At 42.3% G+C, this 21,344-nt stretch overlaps 1 protein-coding gene across 4 annotated transcripts in view; it reads right to left on the bottom strand.

The window, feature by feature from the left end:
• The window catches only part of DTNA (dystrobrevin alpha), a 230,251-nt gene extending 209,178 nt beyond the window's left edge, over positions 1-21,073 (bottom strand). For 2 of the 4 annotated variants that reach the window (XM_051612641.1, XM_051612644.1), the window contains exons 1-2: positions 20,941-21,073; positions 10,024-10,080 (exon numbers count right to left, since the gene is read on the bottom strand). The gene's annotated coding sequence lies outside the window, so the exon portion shown is untranslated. Of the gene's footprint in view, positions 1-10,023; positions 10,081-20,880; positions 20,902-20,940 lie in introns of those variants that run through there. The other 2 variants (XM_051612646.1, XM_051612649.1) reach the window with 2 other exon arrangements.
• Positions 21,074-21,344: the final 271 nt, after the last annotated feature.

Here is a 21,344-nt window from a genome sequence, read left to right as displayed (position 1 = left end):
TGTAACATGATCTAGGTTATCCTGCTTTAGTGGAGGGGTTGGACTTGATGATCTCTAGAGATTCCTTCTAATTCAGAAAAAAAACACAGAATGTGTTTTCAGGGAATTGTCAAACTACTGTGACTGAAGCAGGTATAGAGTTAAAATAAAGGAAGACAGAAGACAAAGAAAACTTGAAAAAAACAAACACATTCCTTAATGTTCTGTCCCCCCAAGGAAGGACTGCTAAACTCTCAGAAAAAACCTTCATCACAGAAGAAAAGCTGAAGAGAGTGTTTTGTTTTCCTGCAGCGCAGGGAGATGGGGCCCTGGGATGCTGACAAAATCCGTAGGCTAGTCCAGAAATGAAAATGAGGGAGAAGGCAGAGTGGGATAGATGGATGAAATGGAGGGTGGGAATGAGAAGGTGTGATCATTGGAGGCTCTCACACCAGCTGATGGAGTCATCAAGGCCCACCTTCAGTTGAGCTGTGGACTTCTGCTGTATACACAAGCACATCAGGACAACTTAACCCATGCAAGTTTCTGAATAGCAATACAAGATCTAAAAGCCCCCTTAATTCCTCAGCCATAGCAGGACCTGAAGATGCCTCAATATATCCCAGTACCAAGTCCACATTATCATGCTAAAGAAGGTAAGGAAGTATCACATGTATCAACAATGTAGCTTAAAAAAATCAGGCCTGCAAAAAGCAATGAAGAAAGCACAGAATGGGTGAAAATGAGTGAAATCTCAGCCTGACCTGAGTGGTGTAACATAAACTAGTCACAAAAGTGACAAAACACTTTATATTTATTAACACCACAAACGGTGCTACTTCTACATTATTAACCTTGCAGATTTTGCTGCTGTGAGCTGGAAAAGACAGGGCAACTTTTAGTGTCACAAGCACCGGTACCTTTCTCATACTTGCATTTCTGAATTTGGTTATCTGATGACAGCTTTTTCCAACATGAACAGCTTGCAATGTCCTGATTCCAGGATCACTCAAACTCACTTCATTGTATTGAGGTGAGTAATCTCATTATGTTTAGTGCAGTTATTTACACCAATAAGGACGCACAACACTTGGATGATTGTACAATCAGGGCCTTAGGGTTGTGAATAGTCATTGGCTTCTCTGTCATTAACAGGTCATTGATAAACTGCAGTTTCCCTTACATCTGACAGAGGGCTACCATGGTACAAATACATCACTGTCATTTTTTCTGCTACAACTTTCTAAAATGCAGAATCAGATTTAAAAGACAATCGATAACAATCCAGTTGCAAGCCCCTCTAATGCAGCACAGCAGAAAAAAATTAGTATTACATTTTCACCTAAAAGGTCTCAGAAAAAAAAACCCAAACAAAACACTTTTCAGCTACACTCTTCAGCCCAAAACGAAGACCAAGGTGTTTTTCCCAGGCCCTGAGCCAGGAAGGATACACACATGCCCTGAACTCACCACAGCAAGGAACTCCAATGGGTTGCATCACGTTATTGCTGCCATAGCAAATGGCAACTATTCTTCAGGACTGTATTTCTACTGTTCTAATTATTGTAATTAATTGTAGTTGAACGAACAATTATAACTATGGATTCTTGGAAGGAATTCCAAAAGGAGTAATTTTTAAAAATATTTAAAAAATAAAAAAAATCTGCTAGGATTCCCTGTCAATCTATCTGTTACATTTTTAACTCATGTTTGAGAATAATGATAGATCGGTCAATGATAGATTGGTAGCACTGATATGGGTCAAGTTTAGTGCAAACTTTTCCACACCACCCTGACCACGCACAGCAGCTCTCCCTGTTCCCTGACTCCTAATAAATCCTCATCAAAGTCTGGAATTCACAGTGGATTCATGTTTTGTCAAATACTGAAGAATGTCATTAATTACAAACACTTTTCCTCCTGCTGTGGGACCTAAAGATGAGCAGAATGAGACCTAGCACATCAGCTGACTGAGCCTGTTTTCAGCTCCTCTTTCTTGAATAAATTTTTCAAACATGCTTATATCATCATTCTCTGCAGTGCAAACCATCCTATTCACAACACAACTCCCAAGGAAGAGTTAGCAGTGATTTTCACTTGCCTTCCAAAATATGATTACTGATTTTTTTTTGTTTTAGATGCTGATGAACATCCAATGATCCTTGAAAACCAGCGGGGTTCCCATTTTCAGATACACAAGCTAGAATAGGAGGAAGGAAGAAAATAATGCAATAATTGCCTCAACAAAAGTATGAAAAATACTAATAAGTGCACACTGATATACACTGTCTTCTTTCTCCTACACCCCAACCGAAAATCCATTATTTTTTTCATAAAGTAGATTTGTGCACTTGAGTTTCACTTCTCATAATCAATTAATTCAGATTAAGAGATGCTGCTACACATGAAATTCTAATCCAAACTGCTACTCCTAACTGGTAAAAATTACTTTAAGCTCTAGGCATCAAACAGGTCTGTGGTACAGCAGAACTGAAATGCCCTACATAAGCTTCTTTTTGGTGCCTTATCTTATTCCAGATAAAATTGTGTTTGATATTAATTTCATTTTCAAACTATATGGAGAGTATCAACAGAAATCACCCTGAAATCACAGCACTGGCTCGAAATTTGCGTTTTTCAATTTTTATGTGGTTTTAATATATTTTATTTCCAAGTTTTTCTGTAATACCATAAAAGATAACATTGTTTTAGCTGAAAATCTTGTACCATGCAGAAGCTGTAAGTTAAAAAAGTCCAGTATTCTGAGGGTTGGTAGTGTTGCACTGGGGCCTGAGAACTCCATCTCCCTCGTGAAGAAGCTGTCAAGAGACTAAAGTCAGAAGTTTCTCAATTCACATCCCAAATTCACCACCAAAAATTTCACATAAAGTGTTTATTTACATGGCAGTAATGCAATGAAGGACCTTTTTATCCCAACTGGTCTTCCTAGACCCTGAAAAGCCTCACAGTCACTCCCAAACCATACCTCAGTAGGTTGGGAGCTGTTAACAGCACTGCCATGGAGCCTCTTCCCTTGATTTTAAGGTCAAAGGCTTTCGGATCTGGCCTCTCAAGAGAACAGTCTTCAGTAGCAACTCATACACCTCTGGTGCCAGGAACATCATCAAGTGAGGGGTCTGGCTGCTCCCTCCTGCTGAACATTCCTCCGAGGCAACAGTCTAGGACCAAGAGCCAGTGAATGACCATCAAATGCACATCGCAGTGTTTTCTTACAGCTGACACTGAGAATGAAAAGGGGAACAGAGCCATGCATAAAAGCAGCTCATTTGCTTGCAAATGTTTGTGTTGGAATCGGGATCACTGTTCTTCTTACAACTTCAGATCAAAAAGGGTGCACAGTAACCATAAGATGGATAAGAATGACTGTAAGTAAGAAAGGCTTGCAAAAGCCTGCAAACAGCAAATCAGTTTTGCCAAAAAACAAACATGTTTCCAAACATGCAGTAGCAGACAAGGCAACTCTGAGAAGCATCTGTCAGGTCAAGTATCCACAAGAAGAACCATGGAGAGGTAACTCTAGGAAAGGTTCACATTCCCCCCATTCAGAAGATGAGTAGCTTGTATCAGTGGGAGAGTGAGAACAACCAAATGGCTCTACTGCAAGACAGCACAGTGCCTAAAAAGACAGCAGCACTCATAAATAGGCTGCCAAATGAGAACTGCCAGGATTCTTATGAAAATGGCTTATTTTTAATACATGGGTTTGCACTGGTCCAGGAGAAGACAGAACAGTGGCAAACCAGAAAAGCAAAATACAAAGGAGAAGAAAAGAATGACAGATCTCAATTCAAAAAGAAAAACATCCATTAAATCTAGATTTAATGAAAACACTGAGAGAAGTCACATTCATATGGCAAATCTTTCAATTCATTTTGCAGATCACAGCCAGGAGCAGAAGGAATTCCATTCCCCAAAACGTTCTTTAGAATGAAAACAAAAACTTAGTTGTAGTAAACTGACAGTCAAAAGCAAAAGCCAAAATGAAATGAGCTGCCCTTCTATATATTTTGCAGCCGTCAAGAGTTTTTAATATATTTATCAATCTTTTTTTCTTCACCTGAAATTTCACTTTTCAGCCTTCTTTAATCCTAGTTTTCTACAGGGCCTTTCTTGGATCTTAATTGCTCTCATCCAATTTTCGACTCACATTTTGTGTTGCCCTAGAAGAAACATTGCTTGCTTACCAAGAAGAGCCACAAAAGGATTTTTAGCCTATTCTAAACCAACACTACACTATTTCTATGTTTTTTCCATGAACTGCCTTCACAAAGGTCATTAAAAAAAACCACGATTGTCCTACATCAAAGGAAAGCTAGTCCATCAAAGAAAATGCTAATAGGCACTGAGTCAGAATATTAAAATTCCAGAAATTACTGCATTCTCTGTGGTTTACGTTTATTTGCATGCATTCACTCATTCAGCATGATTCTCTGCCGCAGCTACATGACTTAAAGGTAAATTCAGTGCTACAACCATTACTGGGGGTTGGGGGATTTCATCGCTCAGGAGGCGAGGCCATGGAAAGGATGTGGGTGGTTCACATTATATATGGGGCAGGAAACATTGATTTTTCTGGGACTCTCTGCATAGGCTCCTCAGTTAGAAGGTGGGGGCCAGGTTTGACAGCTGTCAGAGACCATCAGCTCCAGGGAGTACTGATGAGATGTTCTTGGCATCTGGGGGAGGTCTGCGGCTCATTCTGCCTTGCAGAAAGGTTCAGCAGCTGTGGTGTGGGTAGGGTCATTAGTAATGCTGCATTCATGACTCATCTGTGGGTTATTCCCTTAAATATACACACACAGGCAGGAATTTCTATTTCTCTGGGCCCCAAGTTGATCAGGACCTTCAACTTAAGCTTGTGTATCAGTCTGCAAGAAAACTTATCATCTGACCTTGATGTATTTCTTCCACTTTGAGAAAGAGCACTGGCTCCATAGTTCCCTACTTGTAAGAACAAGGAATGCATCTCAGAGGAAAAGAAGCCTTCACAAGCCTTTTCCCAGTTACAACCCATGCAAATGAAAAATAAGAGAACCTTGGAAGAGAGTTGGTCAGCAGAACAAAACCAAACAGTGGGAGTTTTAGCACGGAAGTGCTATAACTTGAGCTGAAAACTGAAATCTTCCACCAGCAAAATCCAAATGAAGTGTACTTCATTAAAAGCCAAGTCTAATTCATGCAGAAAAAAATGTATCGCTTTCAAAGCAGACAGTGTTTTGTTTTGGGAATAAGCTGTCTCTCTCGGCTGCTGGAGTACCTCACTGGACTTATAATTTTGGTGCCTTGTGGACCGGGACTAGGGGGCTGTTTTCGGGCAAAGAATCGTCTCAGCAGTAAATACAACCTCCCAAAGGGCACCAAAGCTACATGCTGGTGACATGCCATAAAAGATGCATCTCTAGGCTGGACAGCCTGACTTTTCAGAAGACATGGGAGAAGGGATGAATTGCTGCAGGAGCTTTGGAATGAAAAATTGAAGTTCAGACTGAGGTGAAAGTAAACAATTTGGAGTTGTCTAAATGTTTCCTTTCAATAATGGATTTTAAACTGAAATGTTATGAAATTTCTGAATGGGAAGTTTCCGCTTCAGCTACAGTTTTTTGTTGGTTGATTATTTACCCAGAAAGCAAATATTTTTTGTAAAACTACACAACACTGAAAGTTATTTTTTTCCTATTTTCGGTCACACTAATATTCTTCCTTTTGAATAAGATTCTTTATAAACTATGCTAGAATAAAGAGAAGCACAACAAAGTCCCTCACCATATTCAATGACAGAACAGAGTAAAATTTGGATTGGTCAGTTCTGAAGCTTTGTATGCTTAAAAAAACAGTGTGTTTATTTCACTATCAGTATTACATGCCTAAAATTCACTAGTGCTAAATATAAAAACATGTCTTTTTACAAAAGGGAAAAATCCCCTGGCTTACTCTCTACGAAACCTCACAAAAGAAATCTAAATCAGGACTGAATTCAAATCCCTATGTTCTCAGACTATCAAGTGTCTCTGTTAGTTGTATAAAATAAGAATAGTAACTCAAAAATATAACTCTATTTCTGATATTTTTGAAAGATAAGACACAGCAAATTGTTGTTTTTTTCCTATCCTAACAATGTGATTTTGGTTCTTTAATGCTCCATGTTTTGTATGGGTGACTTTTTCTTCCCCTCTTTTCATAACAGCTGCTTTTTTCTTTGCCTTGCTTTTGAGAACAGGCTATGCAATTTTTAGAAAATAAGCACTGCAAATGAATCATCAAATGATAGTAGTTAAGCTCCAGCCGCTGTGGATGCTCCTACTGAGAGGGAGCACAGGGGGTTTACTCAGGCACTCATCCTGTATGGGTAGGTGACCTTTGGTACAGGCTGTACATGCTCAGGAGGTGCCTCTTCAACAGTCAGGGCAGGTTAAGATCGTCGTGCGGAAAAGCACAAGGCGCAGGTGAGCATCACTCATCCAGTTCATCTACTTTTGGTCAACACAAGCTTTGGCAGAGCAACCAAAAACAAAATACCTGCAGGGAAAGGACACTGCCACAGGAAAAGGGATACTAGGATTGCATGAAAGTACTGTGTAATGGATTCCTTTCAACCCTGCTAATATCTTCTCATGGAAAGGGGATTGTAGAGACTTTCTGCAGCCACAGAACTCTCCTTGTATATTTTACAACCACATCCCATAGCTGGATTTAGCTCAGGGTAAGCTAACATAATCTTAAAGTCCTGGTGTATGCAGCAAAGCAAAAAAATCTTATTATGACAGTAAAATCATGGCTGAGGTAAATATACTGAGTCTCTACTTTCAGACACTTGTAAACTACTGAAAAACACTGTCCTTCAGTTTAAGGATTTCATGTCTTGTCAGTTCAAAAGACTACTTAAAAACAAACAAGGAAAAAATGTTGTTCAGTTATTTTTGATCATCTGAAGTGCTCAGACAGGGAAATAAAAGAGGAAATAAGTGTCTGAAAGATGAAGGTCACAGCTTATTATGGTTCAGCCCTCAGAAGCTTTCCTTCCACAGCCAGGGGCTAACTTGGCACTTGGACCATGCTAAAGCACCCGGATTGCACACAGAGATTGTCACAGCCAATCAGCTCTCGTATCAGCTCCCAAAGTTTTCATTATGTCATTTTTTCTTACTTACACTGAAAAAGTTATAGAACCATTCTGTTATTTGACAGCATTATTAAACAGATGTAAATCTGACAAAACCAAATCACTGTTTTTAGCAGTGGCCAGTATTATCAGTGATACAGTAGTTAAATACCGAAAGAGACAAATTAACTTTGCTGGTAAATAAAATGATGGATGAACTCCCACCTTTTTGGGACTTGAAACCCCAAAGTGGGAAATGTTGCTCCAATCCCAAGTGGGAAACATGTTCATCCTCAGATCACTAAGAAGAACAGAACAATTCTTGGTGTTCAAAATATTCCCTCTTCATGAAACAACTGACTTTGGAACTAATAAAGGCTTGGACTTCAAGTCATTTGAAAGGGCCTCTGAGTGTGTTCTTAGGACTTTGATCTTCCTTTTTTTTTTTGCATTGTCTCCTCTCGCCCCCAATAGTGCCAAGTCACCCACCTTTGCAGACTAGAATACATGTACATATTCAGGAATTTACTTCCGTTCTCTAATACATGTGTAGTTTGATTCTGCCCTACTATATGTGCTGGAGGCTTCACCACTAATAGCTTCACAGGAATACTCTCAGAGTCAGGGCAGATTCCCTCAGAAGTTACTTCAGTGGAGCTATATGAATTTGTGGAGCTAAAAAGCTACTCCCTGGAGTGCGTGTTACACACTCCTTTTGTATGAGGAGGCACAGATTAGCTGTACTGCTTTTCATTTTGCTGCAAAGCCTTCTGGAACAGGGTGGGTATTTTTCTGCATTTCTTGATAACTGTTCCATGTATATTCTTTTTAGAAAGGAGATTTAAAAATAGAATATTAAAAAGCAATGGTAACAATACAGTTACCAGTTAAAAATACTGTAGTTTCAGAAGCAACTGCTGTAGGTGCTTCTGCTGAGAATAGCTGCCAAATAGAAAAATGCAATAGTTCAGAAGCCAGTTAATACAGATCCACGGACAACATGGAGCAGAGCCTTCTATATGTAAATCCAGCTAAACACCTTAATATCTATCTATTGTGATGATTCATGAATAGTATGCAAGTGGGTGCTAGCACTTTCCAAAACACATCAAACACTCAGCTCTTGCAAGGTAGGGGAGGATTGTCTTATTTAAAAACAAAATAAGGAAAAAAGGATGGAACTGTGAAAAATAAGCCGTGAAAAGAACAGTCAAGGCCCTCCAAGTTCTGAGCTTCCAGTCCCACTGCTCACATAACATATACTAACAAATGTTTTAACACATCAAGGACTATGCTTTAGTGTATGCTGGAGCTTCAGTTTAAACATGTTAATATGTAATAACATTTTATAAATTATGTTCCAGTCACTGGTATGTTCTACCCAAACACAAGTAGAATTAGGAGGTTAAGCGCACAGAGCAAAAATACTCTTAATTTTTAACCCCACATTACAAATTCTTCATTGGCCTTAGCCAAGCAGACTGCAAGAGGCCAGGGAAATCTCACTGTGAGGCTGCTGAAGACATGGAACCGGTAAGAGACACATCTGTCTTTTTGGTTTGGGGCTTCGTGAACACAGCAATACATTGTTCTTAATTACTGCATTTCAAGACTACTAGAAAAATGTAGATTGGCCCAGTATCTTATGGTTCTTAAATGAAAAAAGATGCATGAAGCACTTACTAGAACAACAAGCAAGCTTTGCTGCCATTACAGTGGAAAAGAAGTTGATAAAAAGAAAAGCAGGGAAAGGAAAAATATGACCCTGAAAAACCAAACACCCTTTTCCCCCCTCCCAAAACTCCATGAGAAAATCAGAAAATTATGGATAACTCTGTTAGGCAAGGTCATAGAGAATCCTCTGAAAAAAACAGCAGCAAATTCAAGTGCCTGGGACTTGGTTGGTTTCAGAATAGCTAACTCAGGAGTGCTAAGATCAGGTCCTATAACCTCACTCCCCTCCTTCTCCTCCCGAGCAAGGCGTTGTGCCACAGGACCCACTGTGCCAGCTGATACTTTCCCCTTTCAAGTATCACTGCTTGAGAAAAAGTGTCTGGAGCAAACAAGACAGGAGGAAAGTGACAGCCCTGCCACTGATGTCAAACGAACTACTGATACACCAGCACCCTGCCTTCCGTGGTGAACCTGTATCTCTCCACCTGGCCAAAGGGGCAGCCACCCGCTTGGCGCCAACCACCTACCTGCACACAACAGCTTCAACCTGCAGCACCTTCATGCATAGAATTAGAGCTTCTGGTCAGCTCTGGATAACTGCAACCACCTAGTACATCTGGCAGCAGTTTTGAGCTCTCCCTCCATTGCACAATTTCAAGGTCTTGCCAAACACATGTCAGTGTATGTAAGGGAAATTCGGGTCTCCAGGACAAATCTTCTCGACAGCCAAGCAGTAAAGATGAGATTGACTCATAGGCATGAAGTCTGCCATGAAAGACAACTTTGGTTTTAAATATTTTTCCTCAGTTTTGAGCAGCAAGTGGCACAAGGATATGGGATTGCTAAGGTTTCTGCTGCTGTTATTTTATTTCTGTTTCTTTATTTCTTTCCCCAAACTCTCATATTCTCCTAAGCCATGTCCTTAATTGGATGTTCAGACTAATGTGAGAGATGTATTAAAAATACATAAACAGTAGGATCATCAAACAGTGTATATGCAAGACAGTAGATTTTAGAAATATTTCCTGCTAAAATTTCAACTGTTAACTGTGTTTTGGTAGGCAAAGAAGACTATGCAGCTTTTTTAAACATGAGAAAATCCAAAGGATTACATCAAATCATGTTACAGACACTGACAGATACAGGCTTTCAAGCAAAACAGCTGTCATTATAGCTCCTGTGACTGCTTAGAATAAATTGCTGCAGTCTCCTAAAAAACAAAACCATGGGGAAAAAAAAAAAAAGAGTACCTTTAATCTATACTTTAGCTTCTGAACAGAGATGCAGCTCCATGTTTCTTCCTTTTCCTACAAATAAACAAAAGCAACATGAACCATTTCTATGCCTTCAGCCATCAGCAAGGGCCAAAAAGCCACAATATGGCCTCCAACACGCACACCCCTCTTAGCAATGACCACAACTTCACACATACTTTCCTAGGACTACTCTTACTGCTATGTGTCCGTATTAATTCTATTTAACATTAAGGTGTTCCAGATACCACATAATGTCCTACCTTCCAAATGTTTGCACTACTTGAAGACTGTGAACACTGGATAGGAAGCCTGAAACTGCAGCCGATACCAGTACAGCTGCTGAAATGCTCGTGTCATTGGTTTCCTCTGGCACTCATAAAAGCTGCTCCTGCACCTCTCCTGCGGCAACAGCCGCCTGCCACAGACACCAAGGTCTGTGTGACAACTAATGCAAATTATTTACTGAGATAATTTGCATGCTCCTACACCATCCACGGTGCAGCAGCGGCTGAGATAAGGCAATGCTGCTTGATTCCAAGCACCACTGGCAGAAGTGAAGATGCTTGGGCTTGTACATGGGACAGAAGAGTGGCTCTGTGCCAGGGAGGGAGGTGGGCACAAGGCATGACTGGGCTGACTGGTCTATGGGATGTTTCTGTGGAAAGGCAGGAAGGCAAGGAATGGCAAGACAAGAAAGTAGTCGTGTCCAGGACACACACAGAGATGACTCAAGGTCACAGAGATCTACCTAGAAGTGTCCACACTAAACCAGCCTTTTTGCTGGGTTTTATTGACCTTCATGGCTCGAAGGTGATCAACTTTGATCCAATGTTCATGTCATTATATGGCACAGGAAGGAGGACATAGCTAATGATTTTTAAGTCTCAGTTCTCAAAAGCATAATTCCAGTGTAATCTATCCCTAAATTAGAGTAACAGGGTTGACAACTTGCACAGTTCTCAGTTTCATTTACGGCATAATATTTGCAGAGAAATACAGACAAATACACAATAATTACTTTTTAAATGGTTTTCACAGGAAATGCAAGATCGATCTAGCTATACACATCTTAAACCTTCCTTTTTGTGTCCTGCCCAGAAAATCAGAGTCATTTACTGGGAAACACATGCCTCTTCTCTCTGCCCTGAGAAGGCCAGCAACCTCAAAGCCTGTCTTCTAGTCCTTCCATCTGGCTACTTGGTGAACTCCAGAGGTATTTGCATTGATGGCACAGGACTTAGCACTGGATCTCATATACAGTTAAGCTGCTGCTGGGCTAAGCTCCCTTTTTTATCCTGAGTGGTATTTTCTCTTTGAACTTTAGGAATTTATACAGTGTTTTATCCTTTCAAGTATCTCTACAAATTCTTCACAGGATCTACAGCACAGGCAGGGCCTTTCTGTGACAGACACAGTAGGTTTCCATGCTTTGCAGCCATTGTAATACAGTCCACTGCTTCACCAAACCCACTAACATTACATTAATTATTTGGAGCAGAGCTGAGGGTAAAGCAGCTGTGGTCATTTGTTCTGATAGTCAAGCACGCCATCAAAAGTCTGAATGCCTAGAAATCAAGAGAGTTTCATAATGCCCTACTATACACTTTCATGTTTTCAAAGGGAAAAAAAAGCCACAAATTACACAGGAATAATCATCCTTCTGCTAGCATGTTTTTAAAAGTAAGAAGGCAACATTAAAGTGTAAATGCAAATAACAATGATAATATGAGGCTCCTAGCATATCATAAATGTAGCATTCCCTGTGGAAATACAGAACTACATCACAATGGGACAAATGAAATACACTCTTCCCAAAATGTGAAGGTATTCTACCCATTCTTCTACCTAAGGATGACTGACTAATCCATGGTGCAGAGAGATATGCTAAATGGCTGCATTTTGAGTTACTAACCTTGTACAACAGTTATTGTTTATCTTTTCTGTGCCAACAAGTTTCACACAGTTGTCCATAACAGTGTCAGTCAATATATTTGGGTCAAGACGGGGAAATTAGCAAAGTGCCTTTCAGGGTAGACTGATGCTGTGCTCGTGGACACGGAATGTTTTTAAATCTTTTGTACCTGTCTACAGAAACAGGGACTACAAAAATAATACCTCTAATACTACAGTATTTGACAGTATGTTTCACCTTTCTTTGCAGAAGATTATACAGCACATAGGGTGATGCAGCTCAGCTTCCAATGTGCCTGTCTGCAGGCTTAAAACATACAGCAACTTGCCTTCCTCATTTCAGTGCCAGCACTTACATATTCCTACCTCAGCAGACTCAGTAATAAAAAGGAAATCAGTGTCCTGTCTGTTGGCATAAAGACATAGAGCTTGACCTTGCTACTGCTTCACTGGTCTTCACCCCATAAAGGTGTTCTCGAGCAAGTTCCTCATGCAAGTGGCCCCATAAGGTCAAAGGAGACTCTTTCTCCAAAGAAGCCTCTGCAAGATGAGTCCTGCTCTGTCACATGAAGAGAAAAGGAACTTAGCTGGAGGACGTGCTAATTTTCATTAACACAGTACGATCCTCATCTGATATTCTGGGTTTGTGGGGTTTTTTCCTCTTTTCCTTTCTTTCTTTTCTACTGGTTTCAGGGTTTTTTTTCCTACCCTTCCCTTCTGCCTTGCTTTCCTTCTCCTTGTGCATCTCACTTTCTCTATCCCACTTTCCCTTTTTAACAAAACCGTCCTCCCTCCATCCTGTTTTTCTTTTACTTTGCCCTCTCCCAGTCCTTTGGAGGAATGCATCCGTGTTTTTCAAATAGTCCCACCAGAAGCAGCTGAATGCAGGTGATAAGAAAACTGCTAAAAATCAGTTGAGTTTTAGGGGCTATGTTCCCCCCAGCCTGAAACAAAGGGGAATAGTAGATGTGGGCTAAGGAGGCCGGGATTAAATGAGTCGAAACTTGCAAGAATTCCCACACAGGAGATTTAAATTTCTGTAGTTTCCATTAACTAGTGCACACTACCATTTAACTGCTTGTTCTGGACATTATTTTAGAAAGGAAAGGCTAAAAACGAACAAAGTCACATGATAAACACATCTGAAAGAATAAAAGAATAAAAAGTTAATAAAAATACGTGCACTCAGACCAGAACACACTCTTCCACTCAGTGTTTCAAATGTAGCGGATATATTCTCGCTATTTCCATTATGGGAGCAAATACTTGCCTCTGAAATGTACAAGAGTTTTTAAAAGTCTTTTGAACTCTGGTTCCTAAGAAGTTACCTCATTACCCCCCTCTTTAAAACAGTCCTTTCATCACACTCATTTTGAGCATCTTGCCAGGCAGGTGAGCCCCAACCAAAAGCTTGGTCCCATCCTTTAAGCCAAAACACACTCCCTAGGGTCTGCCAGCCCATTTAGCACTGACTTGCAAGATTTCTCTGTGCACTGGGTGCACTTAGGAAGCCAGCGACCGCAGTGCTTGATCTGGGAGTCACACAGACAGCTGTCATGTCTCCAGGTTAAGTGTAAAGGGATTACATCAGATTGGGTAAATATAATTTAATTCCTGGACTTGAGGAAAGATTTCTCTTATCCCCATAAGTCCTAAGGGACTTAAGGGTCCTAGAAAGATACAGCGGAATCTCTACTTTTATACTGAGGGCATCCAGAGCTCATTACAGATTTTGTTTAAAATCACAGATCCCTGGTTTCCTGTATCACCTCAAGGAAAATATGTCCACAGACCTTCCAGAATCTTAAGAGGAGCCGAAGGCAATTTCCAGCTGGATGTGCAATGCTATTCATCCTGCATCCACTAGTGCTTTTTCCTAGTAAGGAGAGCTGGAGCTTCAAGCAAGATACCTGTGTGCCCTGACACAGCAGGTGTCTCCAGCATTACATCGATAAAATTAGGGAAATGGGCTCACAGGAAATAAGTTTCTGCAATCAAATCCCTCTGCAGACAAGTTCAAGTCACTTAGCTGTTCCATGTCACTTCTGTAGAGATGCAACTCATGTTTAGGTCTTCAAAAGGTTTACAAGGGTTTAATTATCAATTAATATATGGCCATACGCATGTGTTAGCTGACTGCCATCCATGGAAGGGACTTAGTATTTACTCACTAGCTCACAGCACAAAAAGATTGTGGAAGCTACAACCTCTAGAGAAAGTTTTGTTATATTCTGTGCTAAGTGATTTCCATGCAACTCTTGTTCGGTGAAGTATTTACTATTACAAAATGTAAGTCAAAACAAAAAGCATGGCAAACACAGATTTCCACTGATCTCAAGCTGTACCAATAAAAGTATTGGTAGAATCCAAGCCTGTAGAAAGCTTCAAGCGGTTTGTAAGAGGATTCACTGCAGTAAAGTGTCATTTTCCACATTCCCAGTTGTAGTAACAGGAGTGCCCAGATTCAAAGGACTAAATAGCCTCCTTTGTTCATTACATAATCTGCAAAACTGCAAGCAGAGAGCAACAAGGAAAGCACAGATCCTTCCTCTGAGCACTCACACGTTCCCTCCCCACAAGAAGTCTCTGTTCAGTCTTTCAGCACTTTCGTACTCAGCCTTTCACTTCAGCAACTTTTTTTCCAAACTTAAAGATCCCTGTTTATTATGTCCATACATACAATTATCTACATCTACACGCATGTATGTGCTTTGCTGGCTGCCCACATTCAGGCCCATCTGTTAGGCTGGCACTCTGCCCACCAAGAAGTTGGTCGGTCCATTTCACTAAAGCGTTAACTGTCAAGCCGTGATGGGCTTTGGTGGGCAGCCAAGAGCCCTTCTTTCTCCAAGGAGGCAAGCCTCCCAGCACAACTCAAGTTTGTCTTGCACACCACATGATCACGCTCATTGACACGCATGCCAAAGCAAGAAAGATTTCAAATAGGAAAGAAAAGAGGGCAGCTGACTGGTACTTCAAGCTGAGATCAAGACCTGCTTTGTGGTGGTGATTACCGTGGACAATGCTTTTGTGGCAAAGCATAGGCCAACCATCATTTAACATTAACTCTGGCACCAAACAAGTACAACAGTCTAACTGAGAGACAACTCAACGTAAAAACCACTATACAGGTCAATTCTGTGAGGCATAAGGGAATATACAAACAGCCTACAAAAGGCAGCTCCTTTCACCTGTGTACAGACTTGGTGAGGAACTTGTATTTGTCCAGGAATCAGGTCAAGATCAGAACAACATACATCAGATCTTCAGTTCAGCTCAAATCCTTCCAGGAAGATCACACTACCATCTTGCTCACACTGTTTTCCTCTTACATGTCCGGTTAAAGCTGATCTTTCCTTTTGTCCTTGCACTGTTTCATCATTATCACTTGAAGACAGAGATGGGTCATGGTTTACTTTGAGATTTTAATCTTTTAATGGTAATAACTACATTCCCCAAAACACTGTGTTATCTCCTACTTTTCTTTCTCTCCCATCAACTGTGGGCTCAGTCAGTGGGAAGCTGCCTTGAAATTGCTCAACGTGGCTCTTCCTCCTGGATGGAGCCAGCTCACTCATCCTGTCTGGTGCCAAGCGTGGTGCAAACACAGTTCCACCTTGCTGCACACGACAAGATGAACAGTTCAACGTGGTCTGACTGTTCAATGAATCTATTCACCCATAAGTATGACAAGCAAATTCTGGCACTAAACCAGCATCTCCTCTGTTTCCCAGGAAGGCCCAAGGGCAAAATTATATCAAGCTTTTATTTGAACCAACATGGTGCAACTTCACTACAGAGAAGCTTGACCAGTTAAACGAGCCTCCACTCCACACCTTCTGTGTGAGGAGTTGGTGATCAGGAGGTAGTTCCGGCTGAACTTTTGAATAGCCACAGATAATGCTGAAACATTTCCTTTCTCCCATTAATTTTCATCATACCATAAAAATCTTACGTTATGATTCTTACATCACAAAACAGTTTATAGAAGTCACTGCCACATCACATTTTAATTGCTGTTACCTCTTTAGACAACAGAGCTGCTCAGCACCAAGAGAAAAGAAAACCAAGCATGCTTCTGATGTCTGAATTTCATTTTAACCAAAATAAGCAGAGGCATCCAGACCACTACATGAGGAAATTCCACACAAATCTTCTGCTTTATTTCTGTAGATCTCCACCCGTGGCTCTTCTGACATCTAGCTAAGAAGATTTAAAAAGACCAAATCATTTGAGATATTGCATTGCTTCTTGGCATCAATCTGGCAGGGGATTTAACTGAAAAGAGCCTTTATTTCTGTACTTTGTACACTACAGGATGGAATTCTGTTAAGTTGTAATCTCTTTTGAGCAATTATAAAAACCTCTGTATTTCCCTTTACAGGTTGTTCTGGCTATATAGAGCATCCTTATACAAATGCAGCCTTGTACAATAAAAGACAAAGCTCAGGATTTCCTTCTGGGTCCCTGTGGCACAGACATAGGTATGTGAACTGTCAGGATAAATATAGTGGATACAGGAGGAGAAGATGACATCACACAGTTAATGGTAAAGGTTTTTTATGGAACACAGGAACAACATAAAATAATTATACTCCCTAGCAGGAGTTGTGTGTATGCCACAGATAGGTAGCACAGTTGTGTTCTCTTTCCTTCTTCACTGTGAGGAATACACCAGGGCTGGATTTATGTCACCATAAATGAGCAAAGGATTTAGCCCCATACATTTCGGTCCTGGCTATCTTAAGCATTGGGGCAGAACCCTGGCTCTACTGAAGCTAATAGCAAAACGTCTCTGATTTCCAATGGGAATTATACCACCTTGTGACTTCACAGTGCTCCGATTCTACAGCAACAACCCAAACAAGAGGTATTTGAAGGCTTTTCTTAGATCTCCATCTGTCTAGAGTCAAGATGGGTTTATCTAGGGATTTCTGGTTCTGGTATCACTTTCTTCACCAGTGCAACTAGTCTCAAGTTTGTTGACCTCCACATCAGGTAACAAAGGCCCCTGAAATTTCCAAGTTTGTGCAAGTGGCTTTGCGTTTCAGCACAGTTGCTGAGACTGCTAAACCTTCCGCTTCCTGCGTTGGTTTTCTCCACGTGGGACATTCTAGATAGCTTTACATCTGAAGATTGCAATAGGTGGATCTGATAACTTAAAAACAAATAAAGCATTTATGCTCTAATTTGAATTGGTATGATTTAGACCTAAATTGGCACATCTTTCCTGCATGTTTTCCAATATGTCGTTGTTGCAACAGTTTCCCAATTTAAGGCAATGTGAGAAGACAGAAGGTTTTTTGCAAGACCATTAACACCCTCCCCGCCCCAAAACCAGTGTTAACAACTGTGGTGATCACAAAATGGTGACTGGTTACACTCATGAGATGTAAAAATATATACATCAATAATGTTCTGCCACAAATTCCAAATTAAAACTTCAAGCATTATTTTCCAAGCACAGTCTTTCCACTGTCTTTTGTAATGAAGTAGGAGAAGGAACCATACTGCATTACACTTTTCCTGGCCATTCCAATTGCCCCTGACACAACTGCCCTCCCCAAAGCCCCCCCCCTATTTTCAGCAAAAGTGTTATTCTTTTGCTGTTTGTGTGAGAGGGCAGAACTTCGAACATCTGCTTCCAGATGATTATAAATCAAGGAACTTTCATGCTCCGTTAGCTTGAGAAGATGGTGTTATTAATGATTGCTATTCAAGGAAGTTCAGAGTAAGTGTCTCAGTGAAGACATCTCTGATGTAAAGCTTTGTTTTGTTTCTGAATACAGCTGAGTGAGCAGTCTTCGCTCACACTGTTTAACGTTATTTCTGAGGCTACCACCTCTAAGAAATTTAAGTTATTTTCATTAGCTTAGCAATAACATCAGCCTCCTCTGGAACCTGAAACAATGCTGTCATTCCACAGCAACACCCATAAAAGTAATGTGGTGTAGACAAAATTGGGGCCTATCAAGACGCAACGCTGCTCTTACTCCTCTACTCTCTATGCAGTTTCACAGGTCTGAAAAAGCTGGTGCAAATCTACAATGCAGGAACTGAAAATTTAAGTATTAGGTCATAGTACTGTTGGATTTGAAACAATGAAAGAAATGAATGAGTGTGGCCTGGCAGACCTGATTTGCTCTGCAAGTTAACGTGCCTTGATTTCCCTAACCTGATCCTAACCCACAGCCTTCCATTTCAATAGAAGCAGGACCAGCTCTGCAAAGAACAGGCATCCCAGAGTCAGAGGACCGATTGAGTTTTTGCCTGCTAGTTACTTGCCTAGGTGCACAATGAATGCAATGCACCCCGTGCGTGAACACCACACAATACCAAATTTAAAAGATAAGAAAGAGGTCTGACTCATCACTCCATTGCACCAGTTTTGTGCCTGCGGGGCTTCATGTTCTTCCATGGTGACTCAGTCTCAAGACTCCCCTCTCTCCAGGAAAAACACGACAAGTCATGCAGTACATGTCAGGCTTACCCATCAACTATAATCCCCATTTGCAGGGCAAAACTAATTGCAATATAACATTCCAAACAATTTTGCCGTTATGTCTAGAGATAGGAATATATAATTAATGTAAAGAGCAGCAGTTTAATACACAGCCATTAGAATTAACCCTGTGACACCTGGCAACGCACTTAAGGAGACCTGTTTCAGAAAACAGTCCTTGACAAATGCTAATAGTGTAAATATGTGCAAGCTAAGATTAACAGCCCAGAACTAAGAAGGAGATTAGTCACTGGAACAAAAACTTTCTCCAGAAGAGTTCTCATTCCAAGATTTGCTGCCTACACTTTCCTAAGCCAAAGCTGCTGAAACAAAAGAAAGAAACTTTTTGGACAACTGTAAGATAGGCATTGACTATTTCTTCTGAAAGAACATGCCGTGTTTACAGCTGCTATTTTTGGCTTTCAGCTATACAAATATAAAACACTTTGAGGCCGATTTTCTTCTCACAGTTTCATGTCAGTATACATTAATTTATTTCAGTGCAATTATATCTGATTATTTGCCTGGCATGGGAAGTTAGGCAGTACTGTTCCGTATAGGCAATTCTGAATAGACCTATGCCAGGCAAAATGGATACGGGGAGACAGTCTATCCTACAGTCTCTGACAGCACACTCCTGTAGAAATCAAGGAAATCATTAATAAAGAACCAAATCTTCAAAAGCCAAACAGAACAAAAAAAATCCATCCTTCGCCTTCCTATAAACCCTAGCAGACTGTTCCCTAGCAGCTCATCATAATGTTCTTTGCATTTTTTTCATTGTGGGATCAGTAGGTAGCCACACATTTGTTTTCAGGACTAGGTCCTAAAGTACTTCCCAGTGAGGGCTGAATCCATCATGCCTGCACAGTTTAGGCATCCTGGGCATTGGTGCACAAAACCCGTAACACACCAAAACCAGCTTGTGGAAATCAGTATATACCACTGGGGAGCCACACATACTGAGCATTATATGCATGAATTACCTGCCTGTCCATGACCACAGTGTGCACACATGTAATTTTGTATTTACTTCTACTACTGCAAGACTATATAGCAACTCACTCTGATTACAGTTCTATCTCTTTGAGAGGTCTGGTCAGGAGTTGTTCTTTTATGCTGTGGCTTTTTACAGGAAGGAAAGACTTATTTTTAAGCATTCAGTTCTTCGAATGTTAACTTTGTCTTGCAATACAGAAAAAACAAAATCCACACAGACCCACTTTTGTGCATTTTAGCACATTAAATACCAACTCTGAATAAATACAGGAACTTGACTAGTGACTGCAACAGGAGGATGAAACCCAAAAATGTGTCAGTAGGATCATTCTCTTTTGAGGAGTAACATGTTATCTCATGGGCACTTACCCTTTGACAACTAGAAACCCACACAACTTAAAAAGCTAGCAATCTAGCAATCGCTACTCTCTAATTGCCAATGTTTTACTAGTGAAAAGATGTCCAGTCACATGCAACATCCAGTGGTGTGAGAGACAACCCAGCGTTCAGGTAAAAGGTAAGGAAATAGATACGATGGGGTTTAATCACAAAATCCATGCCTTTACCCCTCAGTATTATACAACTACTTCTATATCCCAACAACAAGGAGAGGAGCAGAGGTGCAGAATTCAGAAGTGAACAATAAGTTACAAAACTTTGAACGTGGCACAATCAGAAGTCTACAAGCATCAAGACCTCTCATTTTGACATCTTCTGGCTCCCCAATAACTATCGAGGATTATCAGACAACACTGACTCCCACCAACGTTTTAAACACTACCTAAAACATCATCCATGCTGGGAAGCGGTTACAGTGAAGCACCGGATTCAGCTCACCACTGGAGTCGCCAGCGATATTTCATTTTAGGTAGTACACGCTAGTTCGGCTGCAACGACTAAGGTTTTCACCACCAATTACCAAAGTTTTCCAATGAGTCGGTGAACGCACAGGTCAAGCCCAGGCGGCTGCGCTAAGGGCTGCCGTCCGTCCGTCCATCCGTCCGTCCATCCCTCTTCCCTCAGCCAGCCCTAAGGCGTGACAGCACCCGAGCAAGGGACCACCGGGAGACCACCGGGTCCCCTCTCTGCGCCCGGGGACCCCGCTGGGTGGGTCACCGGGATACAGCCCGGCCGTGCCGCATCCGTCTGCGCACTCACATCCCCCGGGAGAGCGGTACGACCCCCCGGGGGGGAGGGAGGCCGGCGGAGGGGGGGTGGGAGTGGTGGGGGGGCTGTTTCTCGGTCCGGCAGCCGCCAGCCTGCCCGCCCCCCCCCCCTCCTCACCCCCCTTTCCTAACTCGCTGTGGCCGCCCGCTCCCCCCTCCGGAGGGGTGAATCCGCGGCACCCCCCGCCCGCTGCCCCACACAGGTAAAAGGCAACAGGCAGCAGCACCCCCCGCTCCGCACCGCACGCCCGCTGCCCCAGCCGGCATCGCTACCTCGGGAAAGCTCCCGCCGCCTCCTGCTCCCGCCGCCGGGGCGGATCAGCTGATATTTACCTGTGAGGTAATGCACGCTCCGTAAGGTCACCGTGCACCCGCCGGCACCGGAGGGACGCCGGGAGCGAGAGGAGGAGGAGGAGGAGGAGGAGTTGCTGCCGCTCCTGCCGCCGCCGCCGCTGCTGCTGCTCCTCCGCCGCCGCCGCGCACGGCGCCGGAGCGGGGCGGCCGCGCCGCGCAGAGGCAGAGGCGGCCGCTGCCGCTGCAGCTCCTGGCACATGCTGCAGGTGTCAGCGCAGGGGCTGCCCCGCCGCCCGCCCGGCCCCGCTGCGCAGGCGCGCCCGCCGCACCGCGCCGGCGCCGCGCCTCTGCGCCTGCGCGCTGCGCGGGGTGAAGCCGCCGCGGAGCCGCTGCCCGCTCCCCGCGCCCACCCCCCGCCCCCCCCGGGGGACGCTGCCCCGACA

Source organism: Apus apus, chromosome 2 (assembly GCF_020740795.1).
Source record: "Apus apus isolate bApuApu2 chromosome 2, bApuApu2.pri.cur, whole genome shotgun sequence".
In the NCBI taxonomy this organism is placed as follows: Eukaryota; Metazoa; Chordata; class Aves; order Apodiformes; family Apodidae; genus Apus; species Apus apus.
Note: the sequence above shows the minus strand (reverse complement) of the source record. Positions and strands in the feature narration are given on the sequence as shown.